The following is a 22,824-nucleotide window of genomic DNA, read 5'->3' on the forward strand; positions in this document are numbered from 1 at the left end:
AAAGGGTTTCATTTTCCCTATATAAGGGTAAATCACATTTATAAACATTTTTAGTATCAATTAAAATAAAATGCTAAACCAATTTGAAAATGCTACTCACATGCATGTAATATAGAAATGCAAATAATCTCCTTTAAGGAGGCTTAATGATAATCACAACAATTAAAACAACGTGAGAGTCGTTGCTACATACTTAAAGCTCCTTAATACTTTTGTTTAGAAAATTAATTCTGCAATAACGGCTCATTGACAGCAAACAAAATTTAGCCTCTTAACTGTAGCAGCAATTATCTATAACCCACTGCAGGGGGAGATTTAAGAAAATGAAAGGTAATTAAAACATTAGTTAAAAGGAATAGTTGATTAAGTAACTCTTGATAAGCATTTGCGAGCACGACTTCATCCTCCCATTTGTAGTATGGATTTCACATTTTTCTACAGCGATTCATTCAACTTCAGCCAAGTGAAATAAACATCAAAACTCCATGTACACAGAAAGCGGAAGTTTCTTTCTCGGGAATATCACCATCCCTCAAGTTATTATAATAGAGAAAATGAAACCCTGAATCAAACTTACCGGTGAAAGTTTATTCTGTGAAAGCCAGACCTTTGCAGCAACTCAAAATCCAATTTGTGACATCCACGTGTTGAATCTAATATAGAAAAAACACAAAAAAGGGTTTATAGGCCACCAAAGTAACACGGTCATTCACCATCAGTGAAAAAAGAATACACCGTTTCCATTATGTGATGTACCCAATGGAGGAAAAGCAAACGGATGATGCCATTACAGTGTGAAACTAATATAAAAGATGGCCATTGATTTATCTTATGTCGAGTCATATATATATATCCCAATCATCTCATGTACTTGCACAGTAGGTCGAAAGACAATGGGAAACATATTTCAGTGTCTCATTGGTAGCAGTTGCATTACCTGCCAACTTTGGAAAGTAAAGATAACATAATACAAGCTTGAATTGGATTTTTTTTAATGAACATTTCAAAAAATATATTTTCCTTATATTTAAAAATATCAACACAACACACAATATCTACATAGAACACAATACTTTTTACTGCCCTAGAGCTAAACGTTATCTGATATGGTTTTGCACAGTTTGCAGAAAATACCATTGTTTCATTCTTTGTAGCATGTAGCATTACTGTCAGCAGTGGACTAGTTTTGATTTTATGAAACTACACGTAATTTGACCCCTGGGTGCAAAAGATTAACTTTAGGCTATCATAATGGAAGAAAAGACATATCGTGTGTGAGTAAATGAATTATTAGTTGAGGTGGATGGGTGAATCCAAAAGTATTGATGTCAATATCTTGTTAGGTCGAGTAAGGGTGTCAACAATTTAAACCTGAGCTCAACCCCTGGTGACTATGGCACAGAGCAGACATGCTTAACCTAAGAAAAATAGTTAATGAATTTCGAAGTATCAAAATAGTTAAAAATGTATAAACACAAAATAATAAAAATCCCACTTTAATCTATACAAATAGAGAATACTTCAATGAATAAAATGACACCAAAGCAACAAAAATCTAATAAAGATCTCCAGACTTGATTTTTTACAGTTGTAAATACAAATAGTGCCAAAAGGCATCAATCTCTAATGCAGGTCCACTGGTCATGGTAGACCAGGATCTAGGCATGATTTGGGGCTGACTGTTGGAGCATGGGTTGGATACCCTAACCAGGTTCAACCAAGTTGGAGGCTATGCCTTTGGACCTAGTCTATTTTCTGGAGGTGACACTCCGTAGGCGGGGCAATGTATTCCATGAAATCAGACAGGCATTGGACAAGGCCCTGGTGAAGCTGTTGGTTTAGACCAGAAAAGCTCTTAGTGGGAAATAAAATAAAATAAAAATAAAACGCACACAAGGAAATCCTCTTGCCAGATGGATAATTTTGGTGCTTTCGCCCAGTCAAAGTTTTGCTTTCAGACTTAGTTACTTTAGAGCTTGGTTTCCTTCTGCAGGGCAAGCCTGGATAGATTCTCTTCAAGGTCCTAAAGCAGATTTGCTGCTGTGGAAAATCTCCAGGTGTGAGAAACCTCAAACTTGAGCCCAGCAGCAACATGGCTTAGATGGATCGATGTGGCAGGTTTGTCCCAGTCCTCAAGAGGTCTTTGGAGCTAAATTGTTTTGAAGTCCCAGGTTTTTCAGGGTGTTAGGAGGAGTACACTTTGGCAGATCCAAGGGTCCCAGGAACTCAGGAACAACACTTGGGGGACAAGACACACTCCAGCAGAAGCAGCAGCAGGGTGGAGGGCTGGTCCATCTGGAACTGGTAAGCTGGGGTCTTCATGAAAAGGATTCTTGCGGCTTGTTGTGGCCCTGAACCTTAACAGGATGTCGACCAACTGATCCTTGAAGCCCATTTCTTTGTCATGGGTACAAGTAGGAGCAAGACTAGTTCTTCAGGGCTGCTCACAGTGCTCAAACAGCACGTGCAGTACATCCTCTGTTAATCCACAGGTCCAGAGGGATTTGAAAAAGGTTTCCCTGGGGGCCATGTTTATGCCTGGCACTGGCTTGTGGGTAGGGGTGACACCGACCCCTCCTTAAGCAATAGAGAAAAGGATTCCAGGGGTAACCCTAATCCTCTTACAGGATACCCTGTGTACCCTACTGTAACCAATCCCACAGTGCCCCTCGCTCCCTAATCCAAGATGGAGAAACCCATCTCCCATCATGCTGAGTCTGTGTGCCCACCCTTCTTCAGTGGTCCCTTCAAGCCAGTTCGAGGGGCATCTTCATCTCCACTAGCTTCGGAGCCTGCCTGACTGGGGGAGCAAATAAAAAGGCCTATCAGGTTTCAAGTAAAATTTGCTTGTGACAGGGAAAGCCTATTTGAAAATAAACAAGTTCCTCAGCACTTTCTAAATGGTCATATTTCCAGAGGAACAGAATCAACTACCCACATCCATGACTATCTCTGCTCTGGTAGTGGTTTTCACACATCATACAAGGCGTTAACACTTTGAGGGCTGCAGTCGGAGGGTAATGCAAATAGCTTCCAGATGCTTTAGGCAGGGAAAAGTAACTTTCTGAAAGTACTTTTTCCTTAATATTTTAAAAAATCCAAATTCACTGGTGAATTGGGGTTTCGATAAATATTGCATACAGTTTAAGACACAAAATTTCTAGGTTTTTCTAGCATATATATCACTACTAAATGTAATAGTGCCTCACGGTGTTTCTCTATGGAACAGTCATGTCTTGTTGCAATGAACCTAGCTTTTAGGTTTTGACTTGTTAATATTTAACAGGAAAATTTAGACCTGTCAAAACAGTTTATTTCCCAGGTTAAACAGCAGCTTTTAAACTCCTTTTCATATTTCTTTCTCGATTGTTATGATAACATGTATTGATCTACAGACCTTGTCTCATCCCAATGAAGATTGCTTGATTTGCTAAGTTAATCTTCGTGAATGAGGATTTGCAATTTCACTGAACGGCATATTTGAGAGGGCTCAATCATATAAATCATTGGGAAACACAAAATGTTCACTGGACTAGTTTTTGACCTTTGCTTATTTGCATTCTCTCCTGACCCACGGACACAGGGTATTAGCTAAAACAACTCTTCTGCGTTTCAGCAATACCACTGCTTATTTGTGCAAAGGCTAACACTTCTCACTTCAAAGAAATCAGCAGTTCTTATATTTTCTGTGGGCTGAGGTCTGTAGATCAATAACAAAGCTTCCCCAGTGTGTATTTTCTGTTTAAAAAATGCGAGTCCGCTGCAGCCTGGTGATTTGTTGGTGCGGCCATTTGTCAGAGGTTTAGGAAGCCTTTAATCAGACGGTTCAAGGCAGACATCGAGCCAGGTTTATCACTGACAAAGTCATTATGTTTCTGATCGGAGGAGCAGTGCTTTGGAAACGGAAATAAACAGCGCCGAGGCTTGGATCCAGCTATTCACAACACAGCAGTCGGAGGAAGTCTTCGCTGGCTGCATCTGCTGAGGGCAAATTCAGCAGCAACAAAGCGACAAGGCCGCGAAGAACCGAACTGCACAGCACCATTCGCTTTTCCCTGGCAGGTTTCCTGCTCCGCAGACTGTTTTCGAAGTGTCAGAAACAGCTGCTCGTACAAAAAGGGTTTCATCTTTTGGAAGAGCGACGAGTTAGCATATGGGAACAAACAGGAAAGTCTTGGTCCTTAGAATCAACCTTCCGCTAAATTATGCAAAGCGTCGATTCACCCAGCTGAATAGTTAATGCGGTGATTCAGTCTGCTAAGCCAGTTGTCTCTTGGAAGATGGACAACCAAATTATTCTTCATCAAGTTCTACTAATTAGAGTCATGGAGAAATCCCTTCTGTCTCGGTGGAAGCCAGCATCACCGTGTGCGTTAATGTGGCAACACACCTGCTCACTTTCCTTGCTCGATGAGAAGTGACAGCCAGGACTGGCTTAGCCCCCATGTCAATTTCACCCAAGATTAGATCAAAATTCGCTTTTAAGTCGCTGACCTGCTAATAAATTAACTGCTCAGGTTTTTTTTTTTTGGGGGGGGGGGAGGGGAGGCTGGCAAATATGCAAACGCCGTGGAAGCAGAGGGGTAAAAAATAATAAAGCATGTAAGAAGTTGCTGTTTTCATGAATTATTGTACAGTGCAAAAGCTTCTCTAATTTATGCACCCGGAGCTGGAGAGACTTGAGGCCGCCTGGCAGTATACCTAAACTGGCACTGCCTTTCGATTATTTTATGGGCCAATAATAAGATATTTTAGACCTGACAGCAGGTTTGGATTGGGATGAAAAATAGGCCCTGGTACCCTATTAAAAAAGTGGCCCACAATTGCGGATTATGCCTCTTCGCATAGCACTGCTTCAGTGTTTGAAGTAGTATCAAAATAAGGAGGGGTGTTCTCTAAAAGAGACATGTCCTAAAAAATAGAAACAGAATGATCCGTCTAGCTGTCAAGACCTATGAGTATAACTTTTGTTTTCTTAGCTCCACTGAGATTTAAAAAAAACAATCATTGGCAGCACTCCTTGTGCATGGATTAGTTCACACTAGTGAACCACAGCGCAATATCAATGAGGCCATTTCTGTTCAGGCCCCCTGCTCAATCTACATACATTGATGTGCCCATAGCCAGCCCAAGTTAGCTTTTTGTATCAATGTGCCGGCCCAGCTGGGGGCTGGGATTGTTGACTCCTGTCCTGTTGTTGAAGGGGAGATAACAATGCCTCCTGAAAGGCCGCTTAGACCCCCACTGGGCCGCTGATAGCATCTGAACATGCACAGATCGATCTCAAATCGGCCACCACTCTGCCCTAAAAAGTGGCCCAAGGCTGCATCTAAGACACTGGCCCATCGGCCATTGCCGAGTGCCCGCCTTACCAATCCAACCCTGCCTGACAGCTACATTAGCAGAGTGCCATCTCTAATTGTGGCTGTCCCAATGTGAGTAAGGGAAATCTTCCATACCTGCGCATGTGTGGCCAGTGCGCCACATGAGTATTGTACGCAGTTTTGTACACAGACATTCACGGGTCAGAGTGAGAGAAATCAGATCTTTTCATTGAGTTAGCATCCTTATTCATGTAGACCTATAGATACAAAGGCTATTTGTTAAGGGTCAATTGCAGAGTCCAGTGCCTGCCAATCACACTGCCACTTGGGAGCCAGGGACTTCTTGGTTAGCTGAGTGTTGATTGCTGGAGGTGGATTACCTATGGGAAGGCCCTTAAATGAACTGATTTTCTACTTTTCCCCGGCACAAAGTATGTGGTGACAGCCGGAAGGGTCTGGTCTTCTTTCCACGTGCCCTTGTTTATTTCCCCATTCCACTGTGAGTTTTTCAGTTCACTTTGACCTAATGTCTCTCTTTGTGTAATCCAGTTGCTGTGCCAGTGTCTCTTCTCTGACTCCGTGTACTAGTGCCATTGCTTCCCCTTAACAGGAATAGCATCTCTCTGGTTCACTGACAGTCCGTATCGATGACAGTGTTAACTTCTAGTGCCTTGGATCCCTGCTTCAGTGTCACTCTAGGTCTTCCCATCTCAGAATAACTAAATATGTCTCTGTGTCAATGTATGTCTCCCTATCATAGGGTCAGTGATACATGTCTCAGTGTTGGTGCCCCCCTGCCTCAGCTTTCCCATGCCCCAGTCGTACTGTCTCTCTCAGAGCCGATGTTACTTACGGTGCAGTTCTATTATGTAATGTTATGTAGGGAGCAAGTGTATCCACACCTAGGGCCTAGTGGGACCACTCGAAAAGCCAGGCCTTCAGCTTTTTGCAGAATTCAAGACATAAAGAAGAGGCACCTATGTGTCGTGGTAGGTCATTCCATGCTTTCGGAGCTAGACCGTCGGATCTGGGGATTCACTTACCATTGTGAAAGCTACAATGCAGTGGCTCAGCAAAACTGCCACGTGCCCTGGTGCAAAAAAGGAAAGGAACACTGATTGAACCTTGACTAATGCTGCATTTTATTGCTCAAAGGGCCCGATCAATCCTCTGGGGCCTAGTGCTACTACACTAGCTGCACCTTTGACAGTTACTCCCCTGATAAAAAAGGGGTCCTTAATGAAAGCATACCTACAGGGACTTTATATTGCAGTGCATGAAGAAGGGTGAGGGTTTGGGGTAAATACTTTAGTTAACACCCTCAGGCGAGGAGTGTAGCCGACATAGATCAGCAGAAGTATTTTACTGTGCGTTACTAGGGAAGTTCTTTTGCTTTCTCGTTTATTAGTCATAACACTGACATTGTTAGGGCGCAGTCTCTTAACTGTGCCAAGGTCAAGGTAGCACCCTATAGACAAGCAGAAGGTATCAGGACAGTCAGACGTTTCTCCTTATCCACCCATCACTTATAATTATAATCCAATGCGACTAACCCTTGGCAGCAGCTGCACGAAACCCACTGCTGAATATCTATTTAACAGAACAGTGTAGTTTAGGACATCAAAACTTGTGAGAGGTTGATATTCCTTCAACACCTGCACACCACAGGAACTTTTTAGCATTAAATTAGTAACAAACAAAGCAGAATAAAAAATGAGTTGAAACGGCGCGGACGTTTTTTAGGATTAAGGTTAACAAACAACAATCTTGTTAATATCAAAACATTAAAAAAAAATTAGCAAGTAAAGCAAGCCGGAAACATGGGTAATGCATACAGACCACCAGAAGAACAAACGGAAGTACATTTAATTAGGAAAACAAATACAATCGTTCTCTTGAGGCTTTGAGTGGGTATTATTCAAACTCTGGGTCAATCCATCTACGTGTTATCACGCACCCAAAATACATTCTATCAAAACAAAAGCTTACAGAAGGCGAGTGCTACATGCAATGTAATTTTATACAAGAAGGGGTGGCATAACATTACATTTTATGTGTATTAACCATGGACGTCTGAGCTTTGTTCAATGTGTTACATTTTGTTGTTAATTCAGGCGGTGACTGATTTCCCAATGCTGATGAAGTCTAGTTGCAGCAACTTTCGTTCTATTCCCCACTCGTTTACACCTCAAGTTCACACATTGCCACAGCGACAAAACACTATCAGAACACCGCTCCTCATACAACATCAGACCACTACCATGTAGAGCAGACGGACACTTTTCTATCCATAGCCCTGCGGCGCCTCGTCAGGGGTATTAAGTGCTATATACATTCAACCACAATGCAGTACAATTAAGCAATAGGCAACGAAAGGTATACGTGAAATAATTCATCGGTTGCTGTTGCCTGGTCAAAGATTGGTCCTAAACAGACAGATAATACAACAGTACAATGTAGCTGAGTCCTACAATTCCTGGGAGAAAGTTTCACAATAGTACAGGAAATAAATTAGAATTGTTCATTGATAAGATTTCAATGGCATGAACACCCTGAAATTAAAACCATGACGCTGATATTCCCTATTTGGGAGGTGGTCTGAAGGAGTATTTATCTAACACAATACAGATAAGGAAATTCGTCAAGGTCTTGGTGAGATAGTGGGACCATCACAAGGTTTGCTTTTAATGTAAGTGTACATCTCATTTATTTAAAGACATATTCTACCTTTATGGGTGTTGCCACTTATAAAACACCTGAGTTCAGAGTCTAGATTAAACCAAAGCCGCAAAAGCCAAATTGTACCACAGTAATTGCGAAATTGACTAACTTGTTTGTGTGTGATAAATGTAAGGGCTGCAAGTCTTTTAAAATATTTTTTGACACCAATCAACCCTCCCGGTTGACCTCCCTGTCAATTAAGAGGCAAAATAAAAAGTCCTAAATCGGTGGGCTAACCCTTAGAAGTAGAATCAAGTCAATGCGCCTGCATGGATACCTGTTCTTGCCTTAGACACCCTATCTGCCTATTGTAAATCCCAAATATTGTGCTTTGACTGATTCACTATCAGGGGCGTCTCTGCCATGAGCGTCATCCCCCGCCAGCAGCAGCAGCAGCAGCAGCAGCAGCTGCAAAACCTTGCAAAGAAAAGGATAATAAACTTTGTTTAGTATCCTTTTCTTTGAAAGGGGTGGGGCCACCGGGGTGACAAGTGTGAGGGGGAGTGCCCAGCACTCCTCCTCAGAGTGCATGCGTGTTTGGCCGTCCGTCTCTGGCCGGCCAAACACACATGCGCACAGGGCTCTCCAGCCCATCAGCACAGTTGCTGGGCTGGAGAGAGCCTGCACAGGCTCCCAGTCTGCCTGGGAGGGTCCTGGCTGGGTTCTCCCAGCCAATCCTTGCGCTGCTCTGACAGCATCAGGATTGGCAGCTGGGCAGGCTGGGAGCCTGTGCCTGCCTGCAGCCAGCAGAGGAGCAGGGTGCGGCGTGGAGCGGCGTTCAGGTAAGTGTATTATTAATATATATATATATTTTTTTTTACATTTTATTAATATTTTCCCCCGCCCTTGGCACTCCCTTCTGCTCCCCTCGAGCGCCGCCCCACCCTCTTTAACACCCGCAAGCCACGACTGTTCACTATACTGGATCTCCAGTGAGACAGAAGCTTTTATGCGTCTTCTTGACAAAGGCCAGAGCAGCTGTGTACACATGGGAATACATTTCCTATTACACTTCCATATAAGACGGACCCTTCTTCACATGAGCTGCAGCACTAGCCCATTCAGTACATCTTTTGCAGCAGGCATCACGAATAATGCAACATTGCCCTTTCATTATCCTTGGCTAGCTTTTGGATTATTAGCATAAGCAGCATAATTACATCACAGACTTCAGAAATATTACAAACAGGAGTTCATTGCCTGTTAGTGTCATTTGCTTAAGTGAGCTGATTGGCCAGCACAGCTGCATCGTTCCATTAAATATTTTACTAAGCCATTCACTGCACCTTTTAAGTGATTGGATGGCCTGACTTTGCGTCCATTCCATTCTTTTCTGTTAGGATTTTCCATTCAGACAGCTTAGGGCCAAAAGGTGGCGGAGCACTGGGGCATGGGGTAGAGAGTATAGTGTAGAATAGCTAGTCACACTATTAGATTAAAAATCTGAACAGCTTTCAGACCAGCTCTGCTATATTCCTTTGAGTAGTTCCAAAAAGAGAAATTGCATCCAATACATTTGTTGTCTTACAATGACCATAATTAACTGTTATTGACTACGGGGTCAAAAGACTGGAAAAATCAACTGTGTGGCATATAACATACTTCATAATGCAAAGCAAGAACAGAAGCAAAGAAAGCAACATTGAAGCTATGAATGCCATTTGAAAGTGATTTGTTGGCCTGATGTTATTTATTACTCATATTCTGTATTCATATTTAACCGGTGGTTAGGTGTTCTTATATTATTATAGTAGAATATAAATTCAATGGATTACTTTCCATTCTATACAAGCCGAATACAATACAGAATATTACAAGGTAAGCAGGAGGCTGGCATAGTTTTGCTTTCCAGACAGTCTGTTCAATTGTTGTCAGTGTAGATATATATTACAGAGGAGAATAACACATTCTAATATCTTTACCGGAACCACATTCAAAAATCTATCCCCTGAGATAGAAAAGGATTTGAACAATCCTATTTTGAGAAATATGTCAAGCGTGATCCATCTTTCTTTATAAATATGCCAAGTCAGACCATGCTTAAAGCAAGAGTGTTATTGAAGTTTACTATTATTTTCACCTCCTGTGTGCTCGAATAACAGGGCTGTCTTTCCCAGTTGGGCTCAATGCAACAAGCTGTGAATCCCCCATTGAATACACGCTTCATTGTAGAGACTGCTTGGAGCACAGATAATAACAATGGAAGATGTAGTTGGTAACAGGAGGAATCCATTCGGAACTGGGCAAGATGTCTGCATCATGATCATGTTTTGGCATAGAAGAGGAACATGTATGTGTTTTATGGCTTTATTAAAATGTATTCACAAAATAATGTTTAAGTATATGAGTAACACTATGAGGTGAGATTAGGAGGCTGAAAGGTATTTGGACACAAAGACATCTGATTTACTGCTACACCATGGGCTGTATACAAGTTGAATCTAGTGCAGTAGTTCCCATCCTGTGGTCCATGGACCCCTTGGGTTCCGCAAGCCTTCTCAAGGGGTCCGCGACTGCTTAGAAAATTAAATAATATTAACAGATTCGGTTTACAGCTTTCGGTAATGACTTAGTGGGGTGGGGGGGCAGACTTAAAATATGATTCAGTGGGGGTGCCTGGGATTCCAGTAATGATAAAGGTGGGGTCCACAGATGTCAAAAGGTTGGGAACCACTAATCTAGAGTAAACACCTCCGTTTAAATACTTACGGAAACTTTCTCTAGTCTTGCATCTTTCACTGACAAACTTATTTTTAGGTGTATTAGTCTCATTAAGTTCAATGAATGCATATCAAGACTACAACAGACTGCATTAGGAAATCACATAGAAATTTAGGATTGAAAACAGTAGTCGTAATGAGGTTGCAGGAGGTGGTCACCCTAGTTGAAGCATGAAAGATCACAGACGAATCCATAGATGAATCAGAAATCCACTATTCATCCACATAAACCCCTCCACGTAAATGTGACAATTCATGTAATGCACAGGGATCTAGTTTTTGCATTCATCCTCATTGAATTGGATTTTCCAAATATTTTCCCAATGGAGCAAATGCAGTTATTTTCAGCAGCAAAAATAATTTCTCTTCCTAGCGCTACTGTATATCTGGGTAGCTTTCACAAAATGTATATTAGAACCACAGAAACATGTCCTGCTTGGGGAGGCATGACTGAAAACGTCAGATGGATAGTCGTGTATTTTGTTTTGTCCTCACAGTGGGGCTGATTCACAGAGGTTTTTGAACTCACATGTTGACCTTAGGAACACACATACTAACATTTTAAACAAAATGGTTTGAGACACATGCAATCTTAGACCAGCACACTGTTAACTACAATGTGAGTACCCTTGGAGAGGATTGTGGGTAGGGGTGCCTGCCTAGGTAGGAGAAAACTTGTAAGTTTGAGGGTATTCAGAAACATGCAGTCACCTTTCCTTCCTGGATGCACAGTTTTACCTTTGTTCAAGACAGAAGTAAAACTGCAGCATGTATAGTAAAAATAGATGGGAGCAACCAAAATAGCTTATGTTAGTGTCTGAAGTTTTTCTTCATGTTTAAAAAAAAACAACATTTGATTTTATTCGAGTGACACATTAAAGTGTGCTTCAAAGTGCATCTATCAAACTTTCATTTTTTGTATTTAAATAAAACTTCATGAAAGAAAGCCATGGAAGTCACACATTTACTAGACCCTTAGGGTTATGTATTTGGGAGCATATTTCTTTAAAATCATTCAAGATAGGACACGAGAGGACAACCACAAAGTTCAGAAGTGGCTTTTTTCTACTGATACACATAAATACACTGTTCCAAAAAGCGAAAAGAATGTAGATCCACAAGGCACTCTTCTATCTAGAAGCAAATGCCCTCACACATCCTATTGGATGTCATGCTTCATCATCGGGTGTGCTCCTCGTCCTCGCAACAATGTAACAGGAACGCGGCCCCGGAGCAGGTCTCCATTCGGAGGTTTGGCACTATCAAAAGATTGCGCCAATCCCATGTCACGCGGATTCCAATGGAGCCTGATCCATAATGTGGGACGGTAGCCTTCGATGAACGACTAGTTTGACATATTACATTTTTTTGAGTAAGTGACCCGAGGTTTCTAGATTGAGAGCCTTAGATTCATCGTGGTCTGTCCGTATTGTTCAGGAGAAGTTTTTTGTCATTTGGTCCTGATGAAGCGTCACTGGCTCCGTATGAACCCCTGAGACGCGAAACATTTTTACCCATTGTAGGGAGTGAAGAGAATTCCCTCCCCTTCCTTTTTCTATTGTGATTGAGAGAGTGATTGAGCATTATCTCGTTTTTCACTCCCATTCATGTTTTAACCTTGACTAAGACCCTCCCTGATCAATAAATGGTGGTTTCGTGCAGGGTTTTGAGCCAATTTTTCTTTTTTCTTTTGCTCTCCTATCCTTTGTGTGCCTGTAGGTTGTCACCTTTCCCTATAGCCTATACCACGGCACACCAGTGTTGGGAAAAGATCTCCAGCAAAGAGCCCCCTCTATGGGGTGCCCGTCAGACATTGCAGCGCCAGTCTGATGAGGAGCACGCCCAATGATGAAGCATGACATCCAATAGGATGTGTGAGAACATTTGCTTCTAGATAAGAGTGCTTTCGCTTTTTGGAACAGTGTATTTATGTGTATCGGTGTCATAAGTTGGGAGGCAGTACACTGGACCATTAATCTCCCTGTCCCTTGTTTGTAGTATAGTGTTTATTTTTTCTAATCAGGATATTTAGCACAAACCTGAATAACAACTAAACTATGGTGAGTAATACAGTAGGTAGGAACAGACAAAAAACAGCATAGGAAAAAATGCAATGGCATTCAGCTGTTTTGCAAACACTACATTATTTAGCTTCTTGATAAAGTTTGTCTTTTCTAGGGATACCAAAGGCATTGTGTAAGAGAGCTGGTTATATTACATTTAATGCTAATCCATGAAAGGGCCTTTCAATTCTGCAGAAAGGCGTCAATACATTTTGTGTCAAAACTATTTAAGTGGGGTTTAAATCCTGTTCATGCCAAGGTTTTAATTTAGTGAAAACAATAAGCCGTTTTATTTTTTTTCCACACAAGAAAGGTTAAAAACTGAGTCCAACCTTAATCAGCTACAAGGACTGACTCTTACCATGAGCAACTTTTGGCTTTGACATGAACCTTAATCATCTGGATGGCGCTTATCTTTCGAGATACCGTGGGGCAGAGTTTATTTCCTGCGACCCAAAAGCAGAATTGATTTTCCTTCTCCTCCCTTTCTGTTAAATCTAAGGATTCTGAGCTTTATTGGGATGTGTGTGTTTAACAACTGTGTAAATATGAAGGGATGGGAGTCATGGTTTAGTCTTGTTGGCTGTAGTACGGTGCATGGCGCCTATTCTGGCTCTGGCTATGACTGGATGCTGGTGCGCATAAGTGGACCTCTTCTGTGGTTGCCTGTGACTATTCGTGGAGCTACATTTAGGGTCTCCTGAACTTTGCAGAGCTGGGAAGAACATCATAAACATATGCTACTCTGCCAAACTGTGCAGACACACATAATCCATGTTCCATCAGCTGAATTCTCACGTTTGTCTGAAAAGTACACATGTAACCATAATTGAATTTTTTGTTGTTAAGATAATCTTATTTTTATTTGTGTATCTACAATGAAACGCCAGAAAATGTCATACACAGACCCCTAAAGAACTCTGCGGTGGGGAAAACCTCCACCTACCTCAGAACAGGCCTAATGAAAAATACACAATAGCATCCAGTTAAGGTATGAACCCTCCCTTGTGGTGATTTAGTTTGCACTGTGACAGTTACACATATCTTGCACACCTAATATACCACTTCTTCCATGGGAAATTGACCATTTTCCACAAGTAAACCAAATTACAGACTGTGGTCTGCCAGATACTGGCAGAATAAACATTACAAATGAAGCAACAGAAGCACACACATTGTAAGTAACACCTGCCAAAGCTATTTCTGAAAGCACATTCAATAAAGTTTTGTTTAAAAGTCAGAAAGCAATTGAAAACCAGTCTCTGGTGTCTTTGCCTGCTGTTTTAACTGTTTCACATAATGACTTTCATATACTTCCTTGTAACCCGTTAGCAAATAATCTCTGTTAATTCAAATCCAGCAACCTCACAACTCTTGCTTTTGAAATTGAAGATGTACTAATTGGCCTTGCCAATCCCGGGGTTAGACGCCCACATAGGACTTGGCACGTTTCTAATTAAAATTATAGATTAATTTAAAATATAATCAAATTTACAGATTCAGTTAAGGACGTGATATTGTTAATCTCACTTGTGCTGAAATAGATGGTATAAGGTAATATCACGCAAGAGTCAAAACTTTTAAAAGCGATCTCTATTTCTAATTGTCTTCTGTGCAAAGCGCTCCAAGCACATCCTCCTCTGAGCCTCCCACTCCCTTCCACTTTTAAAAACAAAATGTTCTCTCAGCCATTTCATTTCTTTCCTTGCCTGTGTCCTTTGCTCGCGCCTGTCCTCCTAGTAGGATTTGAATACATTATTCACTTTGACACACCATTGTGTTTGAAAAATAATTGGGTCATGGCCATGCATTAATAAAACACATATTAATATGTGGAACAGGCTATGTTTACTCTGCTTCAGGGCTCATAGGTACTGGTGAACTAGCATCCAGTATCAAGTAATAACTGCAGTCTCCGTTTGATCATGCTCGCAGGATTACTCACGTCCCCTGCAGTACCTTCTAGGCTGACATTTATTTTTTACATTTATAAATATATCTGACTTCATCACCATGCACCTGATTAGGCAAGGTTAGTGTATAGAGGAAAGGTACAGAGTCACCTAGAGATCTTGTATATAGGGTTGACATTTTCTACAAGTATCATGTTCTCCATTACCTAAGCTTATGTGCAGTATGGCTTCAGGATTCCCAACAAGATCTTTCTTTTGCAGTTTTCATAGGTGCAACAAGTGACTTGAAATGAAGATTCCCAGTATAACACAGGCTGCAAAAAAGTAGGCCGGCACAACTCAGCTTAAAATGATAACACGGTTTTGTGCACAGCATTCTAGCTGCTTTAAAAAACTCAGATCTTAAGTCAACTATTGCATGGCAAGAGGTTTGGAAATTAGTTGAGCTATCAGGGTTGTCTACAAGGTTGCTACGGTAAAAGATGGCTTTCTCCAGTCCCAACTTTTCTTAGTTAAAACGTGGTAGGGACAGCTGAGCAATGAGAATTCATATAAAACTATGTCATGGGAAGACCCCCCCTTATTCTCTCTGTATCCCAAATTCTCCATCCTTATTGGTGAATTTGAAGGTTAAGAGAATGCACCTATCACTACTTCCCATTTCCCTGCCCATTCTTGAAAGCGTCAATGTAAAATCTATCTAGATCCATAAGAGCCAAACACATTTCACATCCGCTGACTGACTCCTCCTAAGCGGTTTAAAGTGCTTGTCCACATAGGGTAAGCCCTAAATGCTCATACGGCAGCATGCATGGCAAATGTAGGACTTGTCTAGTTAATGTTTTACAACTCTTGGCAATGAAAACCCCTCAATGTTTTTTTTTTGTTTTTTTTTTAACTGTCGTAAGGCTGGCCTCCCATAGACTAACACTGGTCACCTTATTGCATTTGTAATTCTAAACCTTCTTTAATGATAAAGATGGATTTTAAAATCCTATTTTCGAAATGTCACTTTTAGAAAGTTGAAATTTTTCTGGCTAAGACAATTGTGACCTTCTGCCAGTGTCCAGGGTCTCCTGACTGTTGATGGCTCCCCCACTGGGAAACGTGTACTTAACGCCTTCGCTGCCAGGCCTTTTCCCCTCTCCTGTGGCATGCCTGTTTTTTTGACTATTTTGGGTAGTTCGCGCTTAGGCCCTCATAACTTTTTTCCCACATAAGCTACCCACAGCAAATTTGCATCCTTTTTTTCCAAACTTCCTACGGATTCAAAAGGTATCCTGAATCTGTGGGTTCCCCTGGAGGAGACCAAGTAATTAGCCAAAATACAGCTAAAAATAGTTTTGGGGGGGAAAATGGGAAAAAAGTGCTGCAGAAGAAAGCCTGTGTTTTTTTTTCTTCCTGCAAATGGCATCAACAAGGGGTTTGTGGTGCTAAAATCACCATCTTCCCAGGCTTCAGGAACAGGCAGACTTGAGTCAGAAAACCACATTTTTCCAACACAATTTTGGCATTTTACTGAGACGCACACCAATTTTAATATTTTTGTGCTTTCAGCCTCCTTCCAGTTAGTGACAGAAATGGGTGTGAAACCAATGGTGGATCCCAGACAGCTAAACATGTCTGAAAAGTAGACAAAATTCTAAAATCAGCAAGGGGTAATTTGTGTAGATCCTTCATGGTTTTCCTACAGAAAGTAACAGCTGAAATTTAAAACAAATTGAAATTGAGCTAAAAAAAAAAAAAAAAAAAAAAAAAAAAAAAACATTCTGTCCACGTTTTCTTCAGTAATTTTTTCCAGCTATGACAGATTTTTTAAAACAATATACCATTCCGTCTAATGGACTCTCCTGGGTGTGGGGATATATAGGGCTTGTAGGTTTATCAAGAACCCTAGGTACCCAGAGCCAATGAATGAGCTGCACATTACAATGGGTTTTCATTGTGTACCGGGTATACAGCAATTAATTTGCTGAAATATAAAGAGTGAAAACATAGATATCAAGGAAACCTTTGTATTTCCAAAATGGGCACATGATAAGGTGTTGTGAAGCAGTGGTTCTTTGCACATCTCTGAATTCCGGGTTCCCATACCAGCATGTGAATTGCAGGGCATTTCTCAAATAGACGTCTTTATTTACACACTGTCTTACATTTGGAAGATAAAAATGTAGAGAAAGACAATGGGCAATAACAATTGTGTTCTATTCTGTGTTCTCTCAAGTCTCCCGATAAAAATGGTGTCGCACTTGTGTGGTAGGCCTAGTGCCCAGCAACAGGAAACTCCCCAAAACGCAACATGGACACATCACATTTTTACATTGAAATCTGACGTGTTTTTTCGAAAGTGCTTAGCTGTGGATTTCGGCCTCTAGCTCAGCAAACTAGCAAACCTATGCATTTTTTAAAACTAGACACCTACGGGAATCCAGAATGGGTGACTTGTGGGGCTCTCGTCATGTTCTGTTACCCAGAATCATTTGCAAACCTCAAAATTTGGCCAAAAACCCCCCCACTTTTTCCTCACATTTCGGTGATGGAAAGTTCTGAAATCTGAAGGGAGCCACAAACTTCCTTCCACCAAGCATTTGCCATCTCCCGATAAAAATGGTACCTCACTTGTGTGGGTAGGCCTAGTGCCCGCAACAGGAAATGACCCAAAACACAATGTGGACACATCACATTTTCCCAAAGAAAACAGACATGTTTTTTTGCCAAGTGTCTATCTGTGGAGTTTGGCCTCTATCTCAGCCTGCAACTAGGAAAACTTATCAAACCTATACATTTTTTAAAACTGGACACCTTGGGGAATCCAGAATGGGGTGACTTGTGGGGTTCTCACGAGGTGCTGCCACCCAGCATCCTTTGCAAACCTCATAATTTGTCTAAAAAAACACTTTTCCCTCACATTTTTGGTGCTTCTGGAATCTGAGAAGAGCTACAAACTTCCTTTCAACCAGCATTCCTCCACAACTCCCGATACAAATGGTACCTCACTTGTGTGGGTAGGTCTAGTGTCAGCGACCGGGAAGGGTCCAAAACACAACATGGACACATCAAAATTATCTATTAAAAAAACTACCTATTTTTGTAAGGGGGCCATCTGTGTTTTTGGTCCTGGGCTCAGCAGCCATCTAGCAAAACCTACCAAACCCAGACATTTCTGAAAACTAGACACCCAAGGAAGTTCAGGGACGTGTGACTTTCGTGGATCCCCCATGTTTTCTTACCCAGAATCCTAAGTAAACCTCAAATGTAGCTAAAAAAATAAATCACGTTTTCCTCACATTTCTGTGTAGGATCACCTCACCGGCACAAAGGCCTACCACCAAACATTCCCCTCATTCTTCTAATATAAATTATACCTCACTTGTGTAGGTGGGCCAAGTGTCTAACAGGAAAGGGTCAAAAAATGTTGAAATTGTGAGGGAACCAAAGCGGGTCCAAAGGGCAGTTTGAAAAAAAAAAGTTTTTAGGATGACAAGTAGTGCAGAATTTTTTTATCAGTATAGATGTGACTATGCTCAGTGGTAGGAATTTTGTGGATTCCTGCAGATTTCTGGAGGTTCCATCACAAAAATCTAAGGAAAATTTGTGATTTCAAGCAAAGTTGGAGGTTTGCATGGCATTGTGGGTAAGAAAATGGTGTGGGGTGCATGTGAAGCACACCACCCTGGACTCACCCAGATGTTTAGTTTTGAGATGTGGCTAGGTCTGGTAGATTTTTCTAGGTGGCAGCATCCCAAAATCCAAAAAGTGAGTAGCTCACCACTCCAAGTGGAACAATATTGAGAGTTAGCCAAGCTCTCTTAGCCCAAATGTAAAATCAAAACACCAAATAATCAAATGTCCTCTAGCTTGCCATTGGGAAAAGATCATTTAATTTGCAGGAGGGGTGAAAGACTGTTGCCCCCTTCAGTTGGGGTGGGGGGCATAACCATCCCCATACTGGTTGGCAGACCCCACCCTTCTATTTTTTAATTCCCTGGCATCTAGTAGGCTTTCTGGCCCCCCAAGCGGGGAGTGGATTGGGGGTCATTGCCCCAACTGTCCACCGGTGGGCAGAACAACTGTGTCCCAATTTACTTGGAGTGGGGATATGGCCATACCACCATCCTTTGTTTTAAACAAATATATCTTCCCTGATGTCTAGTAGGCTTTCTGCCCCTCTTGGGGCCCCCAAAGGGGTCAGAAATGGCCAACAGTTGTGTGCTCCCATTGAGGAGTGGCCTTTGTCCAAAAGGTCAACCCCCACACACAAAAAAGTGGAAAAAATACCTGGCGTCTGTGGTTTCTGCCCGCCCTTGGGTGCAGTTGGGCCTAGAAATAATAGACTGATATGCCCCCAAGAGGGGCAGAAATGGCTAACAGTTATGTGCCCCTTTGGAGGGGGGTGACCCTTGTCCAAGGGGCTGCCCCCCCAAAAAAACTGAAAACAAAACAATCCCTGGTGCCTTAATGGATTTCGCCTCCCTTGGGAGCAGTTGGGCCTAAAAATAATAGGCTGATCTGCATGGCCAACAGTTGTGTGCCCCCTTTGAGGGTGACCCTTGCCCGAGGGGTCAACCCCCCCACACAAAAAAAACTTTAAAAAATCCCTGGTGATTTTGTGGGTTCTGCCAGGTGCATCTGCCCCCAAGGGGGTGGGGGGGCAGAAATAAGCAAGAGTTATGTGTTTCCTGTGGGGAGTGACCCCTTGTCCAAAAGAATGCCCTAATAGACAAGTAACACACACAGATCCCTGGAGCCTATTGGGTGTGACCCTCCCCACCCCGGGGGCCAGATCATCCACAAAAATTGTTGATCTAGCCCCGGGGGGGGGGGTGAAACATAGAAAAATATATTGCCCCCAGGGCAGTGACCATTTCCCAAGGGGTTGCTGCCCTAAAAATAACATTCCTAAATCTCTGGTGCCTAGTGGGTTTCGACCCCCCTGGGGGGCAGATCGGCCACAAAACCCAGCCGATCTAGCCGCCGGGGGGGGCTGAAACATGGATCCAATATTGCCCCCGGGGGAGTGACCCTTGCTTAAGAGGTCGCTCCCCTAAATCAACAAAAAAAATATCCCTGGTGTCTAGAGTGTGGATTCCTGCTCCACGATCGTGGGCCTCGTCTGCGATAGTGGAGCAGGAATCCATTCAAAACAGGCACAGAAGAAAAGGAAAAACTCTTTCCTTTCCCCGTGTCTGTTTTCCACCACCAAACCCCACCCCCCAGGAGAAGGACTTATCTGAAAGGCATCCTCTCTCCTCACCGTGCTGGAAGCAAATGCTTCGAGCGCATCCCTGGCAGCATCTGATGACGTCGCGCCCTGTGAGCACATCAACGTCATCAGATCACGGGGGTAGTGGGGTGGTAGGGGAAGCACTTCACCTGCCATCCCTGACTGGGGGGTGTGGGTGGGTGACCCACGGGGGCAGGATGAGCTGGTCTTGTCCTTAGCACAGGAGCACTGTAGTCAAGGATGAGACCTTCTCGTCCGCAGTACACAAGGGGTTAGACCAGACAATGGAGAAACCATTTGGGTGTAGAGAGCAGAGGACCTTCCTGACTGCACCAAGCGCTTACTGACTTCTGAAGAAGCCTATCTTGTCAATGGCAGATGCAGCTCACACCTGTGTCTGTCTGCCCTTTGTTTTATCTGACAGGTTGGAGCTAAACACATGAAGGGAAGAACTGGCCAGGACTAATTTAAGGTGAGACCAAGAGGGTGTCCCTCACCCACAGGTTAGCACTGGGCATGAAAGTGACATTACCAAAACATGCAATCTGAAAACTCCTAGACATTTTGAAGAATCAAGAGGAGCATTGCCCTGCTGTCTGAAGCCTGAATAAGACCGGCCCTGCTAGCCTTGAACCCATGCCCTCTGAAGTAACTTCAAGGATCAGTTGGCTGACCTCCTGCTTGAGCTACAGAGACAAAACAAGATTCCAGTCAACTTATCTGCTTTCCAGCTCACCAGATCCATTTCGACCTGATTTATTTCCTCCTGCTGGCCTCTGTGGCAGTGAGTCCTAACCCACAAGTGCTTTCTTCAAGGTCCTTGACCCTTGGCTGGAGTCAGGGTGTACTTGTTACTGCTAACTGAAAGTTTCACTTAATCCGACACAGAGTAAGACAGATCCACACAACTCCTAGCCAAAGTCTTCACTGAGATGTTGTAGAATCCCACAGAGCTGCTGCACACATCTTCCAACTGGAAACCTCACCAGAACCACGCAGTGCAACACACCACACAGTTCCTCACTGAAGACTACCACAGATCTGGTGCTGAGGGATGCACAGACCCGCAGAGCCTTGCAGCTTGTGACTTAAAACGTCAGTGTATCCAACACGGTGCAACACAGGTTGACGCAGAGCTGCAAAGCACTGTCTTCACATCAAAGTCAGAGGGTAAAATTTTTGACTCTGTCCCAGCCCTTAATGGCTTTTAATGCTATTTGTTCCTAAAAAAAAATATGTACAAGTTATAACCCCAGTACTGATTAGATTGTTATCATTGTATTTATTAAAATTGACATGAGATTTTTTTAATAGGTTTGGAGTTTATCTTGTGTTGTCACTTTTTTGCTGTTTGAGCGCTGTATAAATACTTTACACATTGTCTCTAATTTAAGACTGCCTTCTATTGTGGCAAGCTACCAGAGGGTTGTGCACAGGTTTATTTAGTGATTTTAGAAGTTCACCCTGGAAGGAAGAAGTGGGTTCTCACACCCTCCAACCAATAATCCAATTTCTTACACAGACCAGGAAACTGTTGAAAGTTCAAATTACTTTCATGTCCCTGGAGTTTTCTAATGTTTTGACTGCTAACAGTGAAGTGTTTGTTGGGCACAATTAGACCGTTGTCCTAACTTGGGGTAGGAGCAATAATAGAAAAGATAAAAAATGATCCAGAGATTCATACCAGGACACGTATCCTCCAGAAGAAGATTTTTGCTCAGTTTATAGGCCTGGCATTCAAGGTAAAAATCAACAAACGGCATTAGCTGTGCTGTACTACACCCAGTTATGCCACATCAAACACAAAATGCATTGTTTGCTCTGCTTTATTTTCATGCTACTGGTTCACTGTGAGAAGTTACATGCAGTACTATTATAAATTCTGGATGGGTGAGGACAGCTATTGTCTCTCCACTCCCAACCAGAGGCTAAGGACCTCATCATGAATAGAGAGTAACTTGGACCAGGAATACCAGTATCACCCATGGTTTTATCAGGCTCAGCTTTAAACCCAGTAAAACAGCCAATATGTTTGAACCAAGGATTACCGTGTCTAACACTGTGACATTTATATTAGCATGAAACAGTATAGCTGAAATGAGGCACAAGCAAACCACTGACACCTTGCTATGCACTGAAGGCAGACATTTGTATCTAGACATTGTACTCTTCCCATTCTTCACTATAACTGTGCCATGGCAACAACAAAGAGCATGAGAGAAGAAAGAGTGAGACTACATCTTTAAATGGATGTTACATCAAAGGACAGCCTACATATTACTGGTTGGTTGATATATCCCTATATATTTAAAGTGCATACATCATATGGAAATTTCTCACTGTACAGGCTTCCTTAATATTTTAAGGAAGATGCTACCATCTCTACATTTATAAAAATCCTTAGCCTGATTGTCATCTCCTTCGGTTCTTTCATTCAGCAATCTTCATGCTTCAGCTCTCTATTCAATAGCATGAAGGTGCTGAAAATGGGCCAATCCAAGGGTTATTTTTGGTTAAAGTAAACAAGTGATCCCCTAAATGTTTAGTTATTCCCCTTGAAGGTTTCATTGGTACCCCACCCTTCTTTGTTGAGCTTCTCCTTTCTCAACTGGCCCATACCCTGTGACTCCTCAGTACTGGCCTTCAATCGGCTGGCATTCTATAATGATAAAGCCCCCATGAAGTGAATTTCCATCTAGTCCCTTTTTACTAACATCCATCATTAGTGCTCTGTTATCTTCCATGTGCTCTGTTATCTTCCATGTTCTCTATGGCGTCTGTCCTGTTTTTTGCATCACTTTTGTGCTCCAAGTACTTATCCAGAGTTTCCCACCACATTCTTTTGTATTCTCCAATGAT

At 42.3% G+C, this 22,824-nt stretch overlaps 1 protein-coding gene across 6 annotated transcripts in view; it reads right to left on the reverse strand.

The window, feature by feature from the left end:
- The window catches only part of CNTN5 (contactin 5), a 3,179,309-nt gene that overhangs the window by 2,018,036 nt on the left and 1,138,449 nt on the right, over window positions 1-22,824 (reverse strand). For all 6 annotated transcript variants that reach the window (XM_069202389.1, XM_069202386.1, XM_069202392.1 and 3 more), the window contains one exon: window positions 578-653. The gene's annotated coding sequence lies outside the window, so the exon portion shown is untranslated. The remainder of the gene's footprint in view (window positions 1-577; window positions 654-22,824) is intronic.

The sequence above is a fragment of the Pleurodeles waltl genome, chromosome 8 (genome assembly GCF_031143425.1).
Source record: "Pleurodeles waltl isolate 20211129_DDA chromosome 8, aPleWal1.hap1.20221129, whole genome shotgun sequence".
Lineage (NCBI taxonomy): Eukaryota > Metazoa > Chordata > Amphibia > Caudata > Salamandridae > Pleurodeles > Pleurodeles waltl.